The 14782-nt window shown below is 41.2% G+C and overlaps 2 protein-coding genes across 11 annotated transcripts in view; one reads left to right on the forward strand and one right to left on the reverse strand.

The window, feature by feature from the left end:
• The window catches only part of Zfyve1 (zinc finger FYVE-type containing 1), a 76516-nt gene extending 68178 nt beyond the window's left edge, over window positions 1–8338 (reverse strand). For 2 of the 5 annotated variants that reach the window (XM_031357122.1, XM_031357119.1), the window contains exons 1-2: window positions 7941–8338; window positions 7025–7097 (exon numbers count right to left, since the gene is read on the reverse strand). The gene's annotated coding sequence lies outside the window, so the exon portion shown is untranslated. The remainder of the gene's footprint in view (window positions 1–7024; window positions 7098–7940) is intronic. The other 3 variants (XM_031357123.1, XM_031357121.1, XM_031357125.1) reach the window with 2 other exon arrangements.
• Window positions 8339–8443: 105 nt separating this feature from the next.
• Rbm25 (RNA binding motif protein 25) overlaps window positions 8444–14782 on the forward strand; it is a 48636-nt gene continuing 42297 nt past the window's right edge. Inside the window, exon 1 of one of the 6 annotated variants that reach the window (XM_031357115.1) lies at window positions 8444–8629. The gene's annotated coding sequence lies outside the window, so the exon portion shown is untranslated. Of the gene's footprint in view, window positions 8630–9210; window positions 9990–14782 lie in introns of those variants that run through there. The other 5 variants (XM_031357116.1, XM_031357114.1, XM_031357111.1 and 2 more) reach the window with 5 other exon arrangements.

A 14782-nucleotide genomic window follows, 5' to 3' on the forward strand; every position in this document is an offset into this window, starting at 1 on the left:
TTCTCTGTGTAGCCTTGACTGTCCTGGAACTTACTCTGTAGACCAGGCTGGCCTCAAACTCAGAAATCCGCTTGCCTTTGCCTCCCAAGTGCTGGAATTAAAGGCATGCACCACCACTGCCTGGCTCAAATCAGTATTTTCTAAAAGCAATTTAATGGAGAAAATAGTATGTCCTCTATCTAGAGAAAGGATGCTTCTAAAGAGAGGGAAAACAGCCTCAATCTGATACTTAAACAAAAATTATTCAGAATGGAGTGTAGATTTAAAAAGAGACCATGGGCTATACAACGGCTCGGTGTGCAGAGGTGTGCAGCTCTTGCAGAAGACTCAGGTGTTGTCCCCAGCACCACATGGGGCTCATGACTATCTGTAATTCCAGTTCCAGGAAAGCCAGTGCCTTCTTCTGGCCGATATGGACTTCTGCATTCACATGCATACAATCCCACACAAGGCTATGTACAAACACATAAAAATAAATGAATAAATAAAAAATCATAAAACAAAGGAAACCTCTAAAACATGAGAAAGATCCAATGATGTGGGTTGAGCAGAGTTCTGCTGATTTTTTTAAAATTAGAATATTTTTAAATGTCTTTACTTATTTTATTGTGTGTATGTGATGTATGGAGGCAGTACTCATGCCACAGTACATATATGGAGGTTAAAGGACAACTCGGTCAGGACGGCTCTCTCCTTCCTCCTTTCCATGAACCCTGGGGGATGAACTCAGACCATCATGTTCAGGCGGCAAATGCCTTTACCCCCTGAGCCATCTTGCTGGCCGGAAGAAACTGGGCTCATTAATATGCCTTATGCATATTAGTGACTTTTTTACTACTGAGCTATACAGCACAGACCTTTTTATTTTTTGTTTTGAGAAAAGGCCTCGCACCTGCTGCTATCCTCCCTGGCTCTCAAGTACTGCATTGTAATCACATACCAACACTTCCAGCCTGATGTCCTAAGCTAGTGAGCACAGAGGCAGTTGCTACTGAGCATGTGCCCAGCAGTTTAGAGAATGCCCACTGTGTGTTGGTAAGACATCTGTCCAATCAACGGGTTTGCCAAGGACCCTGACTCCAGAATGCGGCCCCTTTCCCTCCAAAACAAGGGAGGAACAGTTTGGAACTCATATTCAGAAAAATCCTATGTATGAGCATACTCTGATGGCAGATAAACCACAACAAATGTATATTTGAGTGGACCACTAGACTGATAGGAAACTAAGAGAAGTCCTCAAGTGCTAGGGAAGGGGTAGAGAGAACCAGAGTCAGAGCTTAATGGTAGAGCACTATGGTAATGCCTAGTCTAAGGCCCTGGATTCCATCCCAAGTATGACAAAAGAGAAGAAGCAATAATAAATTTATGGGAGAGCCCTGAAGGTCTAATCCTATTACCTTAGTGATTAATGACTAGTAGAAGAAAGAGAGTTTAAGTTTTGGACAAGACAAGAGTCTTTGAAAGAGAGCCTGGAGCCTGAACAAGCTGATTCAATGGGCAGGTTAGACAGAAGAATGCATGACAGAAACCTGAGATCCAAAAGGGGCATTTCTTTTTCACTTTTTTTAATATTTTATTTATTTTATATAAATAAGTACACTGTAGCTGTCTTAGTGTACTAAGACATTAAAGGGCATCAGGTCCCATTATAGATGGTTGTGAGCCACCTATGTAGTTGCTGGGAATTGAACTCAGGACCTCTGGAAGAGCAGTCAGTGTTCTTAACCACTGAGCCATCCCTCTAGCCCCAGAGCATGTTTTTTGTAAGTGGCTGGCGATGACTCTCATCATTAACACTGGAATGCTAAAAGCCCTTTCTGAGTATCTATACTCACAGAGTATACTCTTTGAGTATACACTTTGAGTATACTCTGTGAGTATAGATACTCTTTGAGTATACTCTGTGTATACTCTTGAGTATCTATCATCACGAGGGTCAGAGTCTATAACACCAATTAATCTTCCTTTCAGAGTCCTGACTTGAGTTGGCAGACTTGAGTGAGACATCCTCCCAAGCGGGCAGGCAGCTCCAGCCTTGATCTCCAGAGTCTGTGTAAGTACCTGTGCTGCTTATCACCTGTGTGCACTCTCGGCAGGAGACTGTCTGCTCTAGAAAGCCTTCCCTGACTCTCCCACACACCTCCAGTATGGAGTAAGTGCCACTCCAATACTCTACATAACTTTTTTTTGTTTTGTTTTTTGAGACAGGGTTTCTCTGTGTAGCCCTGGCTGTCCTGGAACTCACTCTGTAGACCAGGCTGGCCTGGAATTCTTTCTGCCTCTGCCTCCGGAGGGCTGGGATTAAAGGCATGCACCACCAATGCCCGGCTAACTTTTTTTTTTTTTTCAGGGCTATCCTAGTTCCTTTTTCTCTCAACCCAAAGCATAGAGTTTAACTTAATCTTCAATGAAAATGATTGTAAATTTTGAAGCATTCATTTCCTTTACTTTTTTTTTTTTTTTTTTTTTTTTTTAAATTTGAGATAGTCTTGTTAAGTAGCTACTGCTGGCATGGAACAAGATCTATTGAACTGGATGGCCTGGCACTTGCTATGTCTGGAGTGCTGGGTTTATAGGTGCACACTACCCCACTGAGAAGACATCATCTCTTTCACTCAATGGTGCTACTTGCTCTTCAATGTCTTCAGAAGATGTAACACAGCTTAGAAAGGAACAGTGTGTGGAACCTACACATGGCTGAGCAGTTAAGAACTCTCGATCTGGAATCATGAGGACTTGCAGACTGGATCCCAGCACCTGCATAACAAACTAGCTATCCATGAAAATACCTGTAGTTCCAGCTCTGAGGTGGGCAGAGACAGGAAGATAGCTGTCTTCCAGTCTAACCAAGAAGAGCTGAGCCCCAGGTAGAGAGAGGTGGGGGGGGGGAGGGAGGAAGGGAGGGAAAGAGAGAGAAAGAGGGAGGGAGAAATGATAAGGGAAGGGGGAAGGTGCTGCCTCAAAGGTAATGGAATGGACAGAGAGTGATAAAGGATGCTAGACTCTTTCCTGGCCTCTGAGACACTGGGAGTAATGGTCTGATACTATTTCCAGTTCTGTGTGCTGGGGGCAGATCAGCTTTCTGGTAGCTGCTCCTTTCCTATAAAACTAGGCAGAGGGGGCTGGTGAGATGGCTCTGTGGTTACATGTACTGTTTTGCTATGGACCCAAGTTTGAGTTCCTGCACCCAGATCAGGCAGCTCTAAACTGTTGGTAACTCTAGCTTAAGGGTTTAAACATCTATGGCCTCTGTAGGCACCTGTACTTACATACACACACACACACACACAGACCTTATTATAAAAAATAAAAATCAAAATAAAGAAATAAGAGTAACCACATTTTCTTTTCCTTTCTTTCATCTGACTACCATTCCAATCCATGGGAGACTAGATTAAGACTGGTGGCTGGCCAGGGCAGTGGTGGCGCACGCCTTTAATCCCAGCACTTGGGAGGCAGAGGCAGGCAGATTTCTGAGTTTGAGGCCAGCCTGGTTTACAGAGTGAGTTCCAGGACAGCCAGGGCTACACAGAGAAACCCTGTCTCGAAAAAACCAAAAAAAGAAAAATAAAAAAAAAAAAGAGTGGTGGCTGTTCCTACCCACTAAGTGGCCTAGTTAACGGGAACGGCAGCCTAATCTTGTAGAGTGAGCTAAGTGCTCTAGGTTTCATAAGCCAAGCATCGACACACACATGCATGGGCAGAGCTTCCTGGGCCAGCACAGGCCATGTCTGCTAGTAAGTACTCAGTACCCTTGTGCTGCATATACTGCAAGCTCCACGCTGGGCAGAGAAGAAACTTCAGCCACAGAGACATTTTAATTGCACAAAGTAGCAATGGTCTGATGTCACAGGAAGCCTGAATCTTGAATGACAAAGCCTGAACTAGAACTCAAAGCAAAAATGTACAGAAAAAACTATATGTAGTTGCTTACAATTATTTTTTATGTTTTCTATTTTGTAAAGATATTGTGATTTCTTTTGTTTGTTTTTGTTTTTGTTTTTAGACAGGGTTTCTCTGTGTAGCCCTGGCTGTCCTGGAGCTCACTCTGTAGACCAGGCTGGCCTCAAACTCAGAAATCTGCCTGCCTCTGCCTCCCAAGTATTGGGATTAAAGGCCTGTGCCACCACGCCCAGCGACATTGTGATTTCTTTACCCCATTAAACATTAATTTGGTGGGACTGAAGAGATGGCTCAGTGTGTCAGAATCCAGTTATTGCTGTCTGTCTGCTGGAGTGTTGACTGATCCTGTAGTCACTTTTTTCCCCCAGTGTTGGGAATCAATCCTGGATCTCACACACGTGGATAAACACTACTGCTGAGCTGCAGCCCCGTCCTCCATGACCCAGGGACCTATCAATTTATTATCTCTCCTATGTTATGACCAGGTTAAATTCTTGATATCTGTTTGATTCTGCTAAGTGATGGTTTTCCTGTTTTGGTAGTTTTCCTGGCAATTCACCCAATAGGCTACAAAACACTTGTGTCAAATGTGCCCATGGGGACAGCATCAAAATACACAGTTATTTATGTACAGCTGTCTTCCTAGCAAGTGCCTAGGACAGGTTCTCTAAAATGGCAAGTGGATAGCTTAGCCTGTCCTCCACGAGTGATAAGCAAGCTCATCCTGATTCTTTGAGACAGTCTTTCTTCACTCCTTTCTTCCCTCTCTCCCTTCCACCTTCTCTCTCACTCACTTTTTTCTTTCTAATGTATGAGTGCTCTGTATGCATATACACCTGCATGCCAGTAGAGGGCATCACATCCTTTTATACATGATCATGAGCAACCATGTAGTTGCTGGGAATTGAACTCAGGTCCTTCAGAAAGAAGAGCAGTCAATGAATCTGTTTAGCCATCTAATCAGCCCCAAAAGCAGTTAGTTATTAATTCTCAAGACAGAGTCTTATGTATGCCCAGCTGGCCTCAAATTCCAGTGATAACCCTGAACTGATCCTCTTGCCTTTCCTCCCAAGTGCTGGGAATAAAGAGTGAGTACCAACACTGCTGTTTATGTTGTACTGGCGGCAAATCCAAGGCCTCACACATACTAGATGAGCCCTCTACTCACTGAGCTAAATAAATCCTCAGTAGGAAAACAATTCCAATAAACTTGAGTTTATGTGTGGCGGTGCTGGACTTTAATCAGGAGACAGGTAGGTCTTTGTGGGTTCAAAGCAGCCTGATCTATTTAGTGAGGTTAGGCTAGCCAAGACTACATAGTGAAACCTATTTCTCAAAGCAAAAACAGAAAGTCAATAGAGTATACAAACGTCTTGAAGGACTCTGCAAAATTACAAAACGTTTAGCAAATTTCTTCTTTCTGGGTATCCTGTGGCGTTTTATTCTCCTTTAAGCCTTTTCAAAGCTATGAAAGGAATTAATCTGGCAGTTTTGCACTAAGGTCTATAGGTAGCTGAGCTCTGCAGTCTTTAATATTTTGTTATCCCCATCCCCTTTTTGTTGTTTGTCTTTGCAACCCCACCCCCCCCAATGGTTTCTCCGTTTGGCCCTGGCTGTACTGGAATTCATTCTGTAGATCAGTCTGGCTTCATACTAGAGAATGTCAGCTACATTTTGAGGACCGACAGCTCATAAGGACTTTTTTTTTTTTTTTCGAGACAGGGTTTCTCTATATAGTCCTGGCTGTCCTGGAACTCACTCTGTAGACCAGGCTGGCCTGGAACTCAGAAATCTGCGTGCCTTTGCCTCCCAAGTGCTGGGATTAAAGGCATGCACCACCACAGACTGGCTTTTGTTTTGTTTTTAAGAATTCTATGGGGCTGGCGAGATGGCTCAGTGGGTAAGAGCGCTGACTGCTCTTCATGAGTTCAAATCCCAGCAACCACATGGTGGTTCACAACCATCTGTAATGAGATCTGATGCCCTCTTCTGGTATGTCTGAAGACAGCTACAGTGTACTTAATTATAATAATAAATAAATCTTTAAAAAAAAAAGAATTCTATGTTCACTTCCTGTTAACTGATTGCTTGTTCTGTCTCTTGACCTATGGTTGACTTTATTTAATCCCATTTTCAATATTTAAGCAGAGCTCTTGCATTAAAGAAGTGTGCTAAGGCTGAGCCATACCACAACTAAAAACAGGTTTTTTTCAATAAGTAACACAATCTTAGGGTTTACAATGTGTTCAAATATCCTGAAACAGAACCCAGCTCCAGCACAAAAAAAAGCAACAAGAAGTACTGAACTATCTCTCCAGCTGCAATCAATCAATCTATCTATCTATCTATCTGTTTTTTTAAGATGGTTTTCTCTGTGTAGTCCTAGCTGTCTTAGAACTTACTCCCTAGACCAGGCTGGCCTCAAATTTAGAGATCCACCTTTCTTTGCCTCTTGAGTGATGGGATTAAAGGTGTATGCCATCTCTACCTGGCTTATTTAATTTTTGGTTATTATATTTTACATTTATTTATTGTTTAATATGTGTGCATATTCATGCACTTGAGTATATTCTATAATGTTCAGCTTGTGGGAGTTTGGTTTCCCCTTCTACTATGTGAGTTCAGGGATGGAGAGCTGGAGAGCTGTCTCAGCAGTTCAGACCACTGGCTGTTCTTCCAGAGGTTCTGAGTTCATTTCCCAGCACCTACATGGTGGCTCACAATCATCTGTAATGGGATCCAATGCTTTCTTTTTCTTTTCTTTTGGTTTTTCGAGACAGGGTTTTTCTGTGTAGTCTTGGCTGTCCTGGAACTCACTCTGTAGACCAGGCTGTCCTGGAACTCAGAAATCCGCCTGGCTCTGCCTCCCAAGTGCTGGGATTAAAGGCCTGAGCCACTACTGCCCAGGCCCCAATGCTTTCTTTTGGTGTGTCTGAAGACAACTACACTGTACTCATATACATAAAATAAATAAGTCTTTAAAAAAATAAAAAACTTAAAAACAAAAAAGAGGATATGTAGCAATTTGAGAGGATTTCTGTGTGTTTATGCTTGGGCTTGTAAAAATAAGTATTTACAAAATGAAAATAACATTTGATGAGCATTTTATTGTAGAAGGTACCTTCATATATTGGTTAATTTAATCCTTACAGTAGTCTTGGGAAGTAGGTAGTGTTCATCTTTTTATAAGGAACCTAGTAAAAAGAAATATATGTGAATGTAAAATTTAGGATGGCACTAGTCCACTTTCCTATTCCAACTGCATTTACTTGGTGCATATCATATGATATTTCCTTTTTTGTTGTTGCTTTGCTTTTTTGAGACAGGATCTCATTATGTAGCTCTCCCTAGGGGTCCTGGAACCATAGGAGCTATCTTTGAACCCACCTACCTGGTCCCCCGAAGCTCTGGAATTCAATAAGACGGGCCACACCACACCCAGGCAATCATTTCTTTTAAACAATTGCTGAGCACGGGAGCTCCAGAAAAAGAAAGACCTGTGCTCACTTTATGCTTACATTCTAGTGTGGAAGGAAGAGGTGGGACCATTATTAAAAGAGGTGCATTATAAAGTCTGGTAGAAAGTAAGTACTAAAATAAAACTATTATTCATAAAGCTGGGTGTGGTGGCACAGGCCTTGGATGCCACTACTCTGCAGAGGCAGGCCAATCTCTGAGGCCAGCTTGGAGTTTCAGGACATTCCAGGATACACAGAAACTCTGTCTTGAAAACCAAACCAAGCTAACCAACCCAGGTTTCCTATTTGTTACTCCAGGACTCCAGCTCTCCCAGGACAAGAATAAATATCACCCCTCTACCTTCAGCGAGGCAAGATCTTTACGAACAAATTATAATTCTTCTGAGTAACAGGAAACAAAAGCAGTAGATGCTACTTATAAATTCCACAAATTGAATAACCCAGTAATTTGTGAGTATTCATTTTCACTATTTTAGAATTTTTTTAAATCACTCGCACACTGCACAAGTTGTATTAAATATTCTTACAGGTTTCTGAAACTATCAAGCATCTAGTTACCTCTTTGACCCTGTTACCTCGCCTAAGTTGTAGTGAGTGTACGCAGAAAAAGTCCAAAAGAGCCAATATAGCGGTTGCCAGTCATTTCTTGGAGTGAGCAGTTCTTTTCGAAGGACAAATGACATTTAGGTTTTCTATTTGAGATTCTCGGTCCCGCCCAGGTATTAGATCATCAAACCTCAAAGAATCAGAAGACCAAGGTTCTAATTCTTGGAAAACACGAACTACCAAAAAGTGAGAAAACCTGTATGTAACTGGCCCCGCGCAGGTAACCAGCCGGAACCTTGACCTCAAGATGGCGTCGCACAGTCATAAGATTCAATCGGCTCCAATCAAAAATGGCAGGGTGGGTCGTAATTTACAGCTTGAGCCTCTCTAGGTCCAACTAGACAATCCTACTCTATGGTCATCCTTCTGTACTTAGTGAGTCAGAGGCCACAGCGGAGACTATCTATGTATCATCTTCTCTATGATTTCCCTTTCCACGCCTCCCGGCGCAGTGCACGCCGGGCAAGAGGAAGACCTCCAGTAGCTCCCCGCGCAGCGCGGCTGTGTTTGCGGCCTATGCGAGTAGGCGCTTCGGAACCAGTCTCTGAGTCGGGCGGCGCGCAGAAACCTCGAACCGGTGGAGCCCACTCATAACCTGACGCCCAGAGGCCGCGACGACAGTACCGTTTTCTTAGCGGCGGGTGAGTTCACGCTTCCGAACGCGTGAGGAAACCGGTCGACCTGATCCCTCAGCTGCCGGAGGAGGAGGAGGAGGAGGAGGAAAAGCCTGGGTGGCTGCGGAGGGCCGAGTGGGGTGGGGGTGAGGAGGTGGGGTGGGGGAGGGGACGGGCACGAGGCTTGGGCTTCTCTACCCCCTCCGAGGCCTCGAAAACCAGTGGACCGGGAGTCCGTGGAGGCCCGGCCCACGTCCGGAGCCTTCCTCCGTGGATTTTTGTCGCCTACTTTCTCTCTATTGCTTCAGATTCCGTTTGGGAGTGAATCGCCTGGGCCCCGACGGGGCTCGGTCTTAGGCAGGGATAGGCTCGGTCGGCCTGGAGGCCGGGCCCTGGCGGCCCTGGTCTTATCGGGCCTCCAGATCCACCTCTCGGTAGATTTCCGGGGCCGAGGACTAGCGAGCCTCAAGGCTGCGCCTTTAAAGTCGCCTGCGCCCACTCTTGCAGCGAGGTGCTGGCCACCAACGGATTTCTTTCTCTCTGGTAGTCCAGTGCCAGCCTCCAAAAGAACGGGCCCCACCCCTCCTTGAGTTTAGCGAGTGTCCACTTTTTTTGTTTTGGAAAGCATCTTTCCGGCTTTTTTGGAGAGATAGTGATGAGTTTCACCGTCTCGTCCCCTTTCCGATTGGGAAGGATGCTGTAAGCGATATCTCCATTCATTCTAGGCAGCACCGGCCTTCGTCTTAAAATATGCTGCCATCCTTTTGTTTTCAGTATTGATTCTTAAATACAGTTTTCGAAATAAAGAGTATGAAGGTTATCTTGAAGTTATGTAATAATGGATTTATATTGACGTGGAAATGCCATTTTGATAAAGGTCAGAGTAAAGCCGACCAAAAGGAGGGAAAAGATAGGGTTTCTCTTGTATCGAAGTGCTTTAGAATTGAAATAAGGTGAATCAGGTAGCTGGCAGAATTGTATAAACAGTTTTTTGTGTTGTCTGTGAGCACCCTCACTTTCAGTTTCTCTTCAGTTTAAAAAAACTCTTGATTTTTTTGGGGGGGGCATAAAGAATTTCACAAGTAAGAGGGTCGCTGTATGACATTGATACTTGTAAGCCTGTATATAGAATTAGGAAAGGTTGATAGTTTAACGGGGAGTATTCACACCACGAATGTAATTTTTGGGAGAACTTTAATTTTTTTTATAAAAGATATTTCAAAAACGTTCATAAGGTCTCATTAGGCATTCAGTTGCTCAGTTGTGATTCAAGCAGACAATGTGCTTTTTTTATTAAACTTTTTTAAGTTTTGATTTTCTTCATCAGTACAATGAGAGTTATATTCCGATCCACTTCGCAGGTTGGACTTTGGGACTGAAAAAAAAAGTATGTAAAATGCTCACTAAAATACTTGTATAACATGATGTTGGTTTATACTATTAAATGATGTTACTTGAGAATTAAGAGTCAGACGTTTCAGAGACTTTTTACATTTCTTCCTATGTACTTAGAGTAGACTTTAACATTTAAATTTAAGTTCCTTACTTTCTTCATAGGTAGGGAATTGAGACCTTGTGGTAGCCTGGAGTTTTTGAATTGGTAATTTCTCCATAGCGGGGAACTTTGGACACTTACTGTGTTCCCCTGAACGAATTAGTGTCTTCTCCGATAAGACAGTACCAGCTGTGCACCAAGAAACTTAGGAGATGAAAAGGATATTGAGGACTTTTGAAAGTAAATAAAAATGTTGACATCCCGTCATTTTGGGATTATCTTTTGTGTGTGTGAGGAAGGTGTCACAAAAGTATTTTCTGTTTGTTAATTTTTTTTGTTTTTTGGTTTTTTGAGACAGGGTTTCTCTGTGTAGCCCTGGCTGTCCTGGACCAGGCTGGCCTTGAACTCAGAAATCCACCTGCCTCTTGTTAATTTTTTTTTTTTAGTCTATATTGTGTGTATGAGTTGATTGGATGTTTTGCCTCCACGTATGTTTGTACACTGTATTTGTGCCTGGTGAGGCCAGAGGCCAGGAAAGGATCTCCTGCAGCTGGAATTTAAAAATGGCTGTGAAACATCATATGGGTTCTGGGAATCAAACTTAGGTCCCCTGGAAGAGCAGCCAGTTCTTGTCACTACTGAACTATCTTCTTCCTTTCCAAAAAGGATACCAAAAAACTTCTAGGAAAAAAAAATGTTTTTGTCTTGCGTTTAACCGTTGTGTATTAATAATTTTGGCTAAATATTTTTTTCTGTGATTACCTTTTTATTGCAGTGTTGAATGTCTAAAGATACATACACTTGTACATGTTAATGTTAGTGTTGAATAATGACTTCAGAGTTGGTCAGAGGCTTTTCAAGTTACTTTTTTAGCCACAGAAAATTTTCAGTTTATTTTCCTTATTTATGTGAGGAAAGTTTGTTGTTTCATAACTTTTGAGAAAAGTTAACATTAAATTAGCACTGTTAAAAGTAATCACCATCTTGAAAAACTGTTTTCTATATATATATATATATATATATATACATATATATATGTATATATTTATTTATTTATTTATTTAATCTTAACAAAAAGCTTTTTGAGGCAGAACTGAAGCTCTGGCTGTCCTGGAACTCATTCTGTAGACCAAGCTGTCCTCTAACTCAGAGATCCACCTGCCTCTGCCTCACAAGTGCTGGGACTAAAGGTGTGTAATACCATACCTGGTCTTTAAATGTTTCGAGGGTTAATATAGAGTTACGTATTTACTGTGTGATGCCAGGGAGCAAATCCAGGGCAGTGGACTTGTTAGGCAAGTTCTGTTCCCTTGAGTTAGAGCTTCAGTTCTTTTCTCTTGTTTTACAGCTATCATTCACATTCCTTAAGGAGATTTTGATTCCTTCTTAAAAGCCTTCTTGGATACCTTTGTTCTGATTTTTTTTTTTAAAGATTTATTTATTATTATACATAAGTACACTATAGCTGACTTCAGACACACCAGAAGAGGGCATCAGACTTCATTACGGGTGGTTGTGAGCCACCATGTGGTTGTTGGGATCCAAACTCAGGACCTTCAGAAGAGCAGTCAGTGCTCTTACCTGCTGAGCCACCCCCCAGCCCCCTTTGTTCTGATTTTTGATAGAGTTCCAGTAAGTAGCCCATGCTGGTATTAAACTCACCCTGGCCTCTCTAATGATGGGCTTATAGGCATGTACCCAAGCTTAGCTTCTTTTGTACTTAAAACAATTTTTTTTTTTAAGTTTTTGGAGAAAACACTAATAAGAATTATTAGTATTGCTGTTTTTCCTTTACTCTTTTCTTAACTTTTTGAAACAGCATCTCATATTCTAGTCCAGGCTGACCCAGAATTCATGTTATTCTACAGTTTGATCTTTTTTACTTTGACATAGTTTAAAAGTTACCCAAAGTACAGTGAATTCTCAACCATTCTAACTCAGGTTTCTTAGACATTGTTTTTGCCAATTTACTTTTGTTCTTTTCTCCTCTCCCTAGTTTTCCTTTATTTTTTTATTTTTTAAAGATTTATTTATTTACTTTATGTATGTAGTAGCTATACAGATAGTTGTGAGCCTTCATCTGGTTGTTGGGAATTGACTTTTTAGGACCTCTTCTTGCTCTGGTAGAACCCACTTGCGCAGTCCCTGCTTGCTCTATTATAAGTACACTGTAGCTGTCTTCAGACACACCAGAAGAGGGCGTCAGATCCCATTACCTGTGGTTATGAGCCACCTGTGGTTACTGGGAATTGAACTAGGGACCTTTGGAAGAACAATCGGTGCTCTTACCCACTGAGACATCTCACCAGTCCCCATAGTTTTCTTTTGACATATTTTGCTAGTAATTTTCAGATGTGATACCACTATATTCATAAATACTGTGGTGTATTTCCTGAAGGCTTTGGGAATTGGGGGTGGGGGGTTGCTTCAAGACAGGGTTTCTTTTCAACAGTTTCGTTATTTGTCAACAGAACCTTTTTTTAAGGAATGGTTCCTGCAGAATCTAGTTCTCTGAATTCAGTTAGTGAAGTGATTTTTCTAAAGCTATATTTCATTAAGGTAGTGCAGTCACTAGTCTCTAGTGTTGTGCTGGCTTAAGCAGGTTGGGAGACAATGTTAAATTAATAGTCACTTACATTCATTGTGTAGCCACTAGTTGACAAGGTTTATATAGTAACTTAAAATCTCACCTTTTAATAACTAATACAAATGGTTTCTAGGGGAGAACTTGCAAAATAATTGGAGCTAGGTATTTAGGAGTATTTGCTGAGAGAAATCTTTTGGTTCATCCTTACCATTTCAGAAATTTGATGTATAGTGTCCCTAGAGAGCTTATAATGCCACTCTCTCCCTGGTGACATTCACTTCTGTCTGGATAAGTATGCAGTGGAGTCATCCTCATAAGTAGTATTGGTTAATATTTTGTTTACCTGTGGTATTCACAGGAATAAGAAAAAAGAATGTTTTGAAAAGAAAGGGAGAGAGTAGAGTATAAATATATTTTAGGTCAGTTTTCTTTTTTAGATTAAATACACATGTAAATTGTATATAATAAAATCCATCCATTTTTTTTTGTTTGTTTTTTTTTTGTTTTTGTTTTTGTTTTTTTTGAGACAGGGTTTCTCTGTGTAGCCCTGGCTGTCCTGGAACTCACTCTGTAGACCAGGTTGGCCTCAAACTCAGAAATCCTCCTGCCTCTGCCTCCCAAGTGCTAGGATTAAAGGTGTGTGCCACCACCGCCAGGCAAATCCATCCATTTTTAAGTCTAGTGAGTCTTGACAAATAGAATTGTGTGACCACACCAAACTAGATAGGGATTAAGAACTCTTACTTAACAGGCAGTTGTTATTTTGGCACAGAAAACTACATTAGTTAACAAATACAAATACTTTGAACCAGCCAGGTGGTGGTAGCCCAAGCCTTTAATAATAGCACTTGGGGGACAGAGGCAGGCAGATTCTGAGTTTGAGGCCAGCCTGGTCTATTGTGTTAGTTCCCGGACAGCCAAAGCTACACAGAGAAACCTGTCTTGAAAAACAAGAAAACAAATTGTGTGGGGGGGGTGTGGGGGTGTACATACGCACATGTAAATGTGTGTATTTTGAACCTTTTAAATTTTAAAACATCTTAGGCCAGGCATGGTGGCACATGCCTTTTAATCCCAGTACCTGGGAGGCAGAGACAAGAGATATAAAAGTTATTTTTATAAATAGTATTGAAATAAATTCAATAGTGATAACCATATCTCATAGCTAACATAACCCTCTGGATCTATTCAGAACCCAGCAACTTGCTAACTACTACTTTGACCACCCTTAACTCCTTCAGGGCACAGTTTATATTACTGAAGTAGTTTCTTGCTTCTATTCTGTTCCTTTCCAGATTTAAAAGGGTGACAATGATTGTTAAATCAGAAACCTTTCAAACTATCCCGTTTTAAGTAGTAGCCCAAACCTTTACAGTGTATTACAAAGCCCAATCCTCTTTGAACACTTCGTTTTTCCAGTTAATGCTCAGTTTTATCTAACTCTCAGCGGTTTTTTTCCTTCTCTGGGCATACAGTTGACCTTGCTGGTCTTCCTTTAAAGGCATGTCTACCTGAGCCTCTTTGTATGTACTTTGCTTGGAAGGAAGATTTTTGCCGTTGACATAAATAAGCCTTTCTGCCTCAGCCTCTTTCAGCTCTTTATTCAAATCTTTACTTAGTGAGGCCTGATCATTGGAACTGAAAGTAAACCATTCCCCAGCTCTTTTCCTTGATTATTTTTCTGTAAAACCTACCAACCTTCAAAGTCTCTAAAACTTAAAAGAAAGTATAATTTATTATTAAATTTAAATTTATTTTAAAAATAAAATCTGGTACACTTTGCTGTGGTTGTATTTTCATTTCACATAACAAAGCATAAAGCTGTTAATACTCAGTGTTTAAACATTTATTTTGTTAATGTCATTAGGAACGACTGTTTTTTTGAATCTCCCAAGGAGGAGGCTATTATCTTAAAGGAAATGGGGACTGTTAGTAAATGTTGGCATTGACTATAATATTTTTCACTTTGAAGTCCAGTCCATGTTAAGTTCTGAGCAGCTTTAAATAAAATGGAGGTATTTCATAGAAAAATTAGTAATGTATGCAATAATTATATTGGTGAAACTAAAACGTATCTGGTTAATTAACTTAATATTAA

This window comes from Mastomys coucha, unplaced genomic scaffold (assembly GCF_008632895.1).
Source record: "Mastomys coucha isolate ucsf_1 unplaced genomic scaffold, UCSF_Mcou_1 pScaffold6, whole genome shotgun sequence".
In the NCBI taxonomy this organism is placed as follows: Eukaryota; Metazoa; Chordata; class Mammalia; order Rodentia; family Muridae; genus Mastomys; species Mastomys coucha.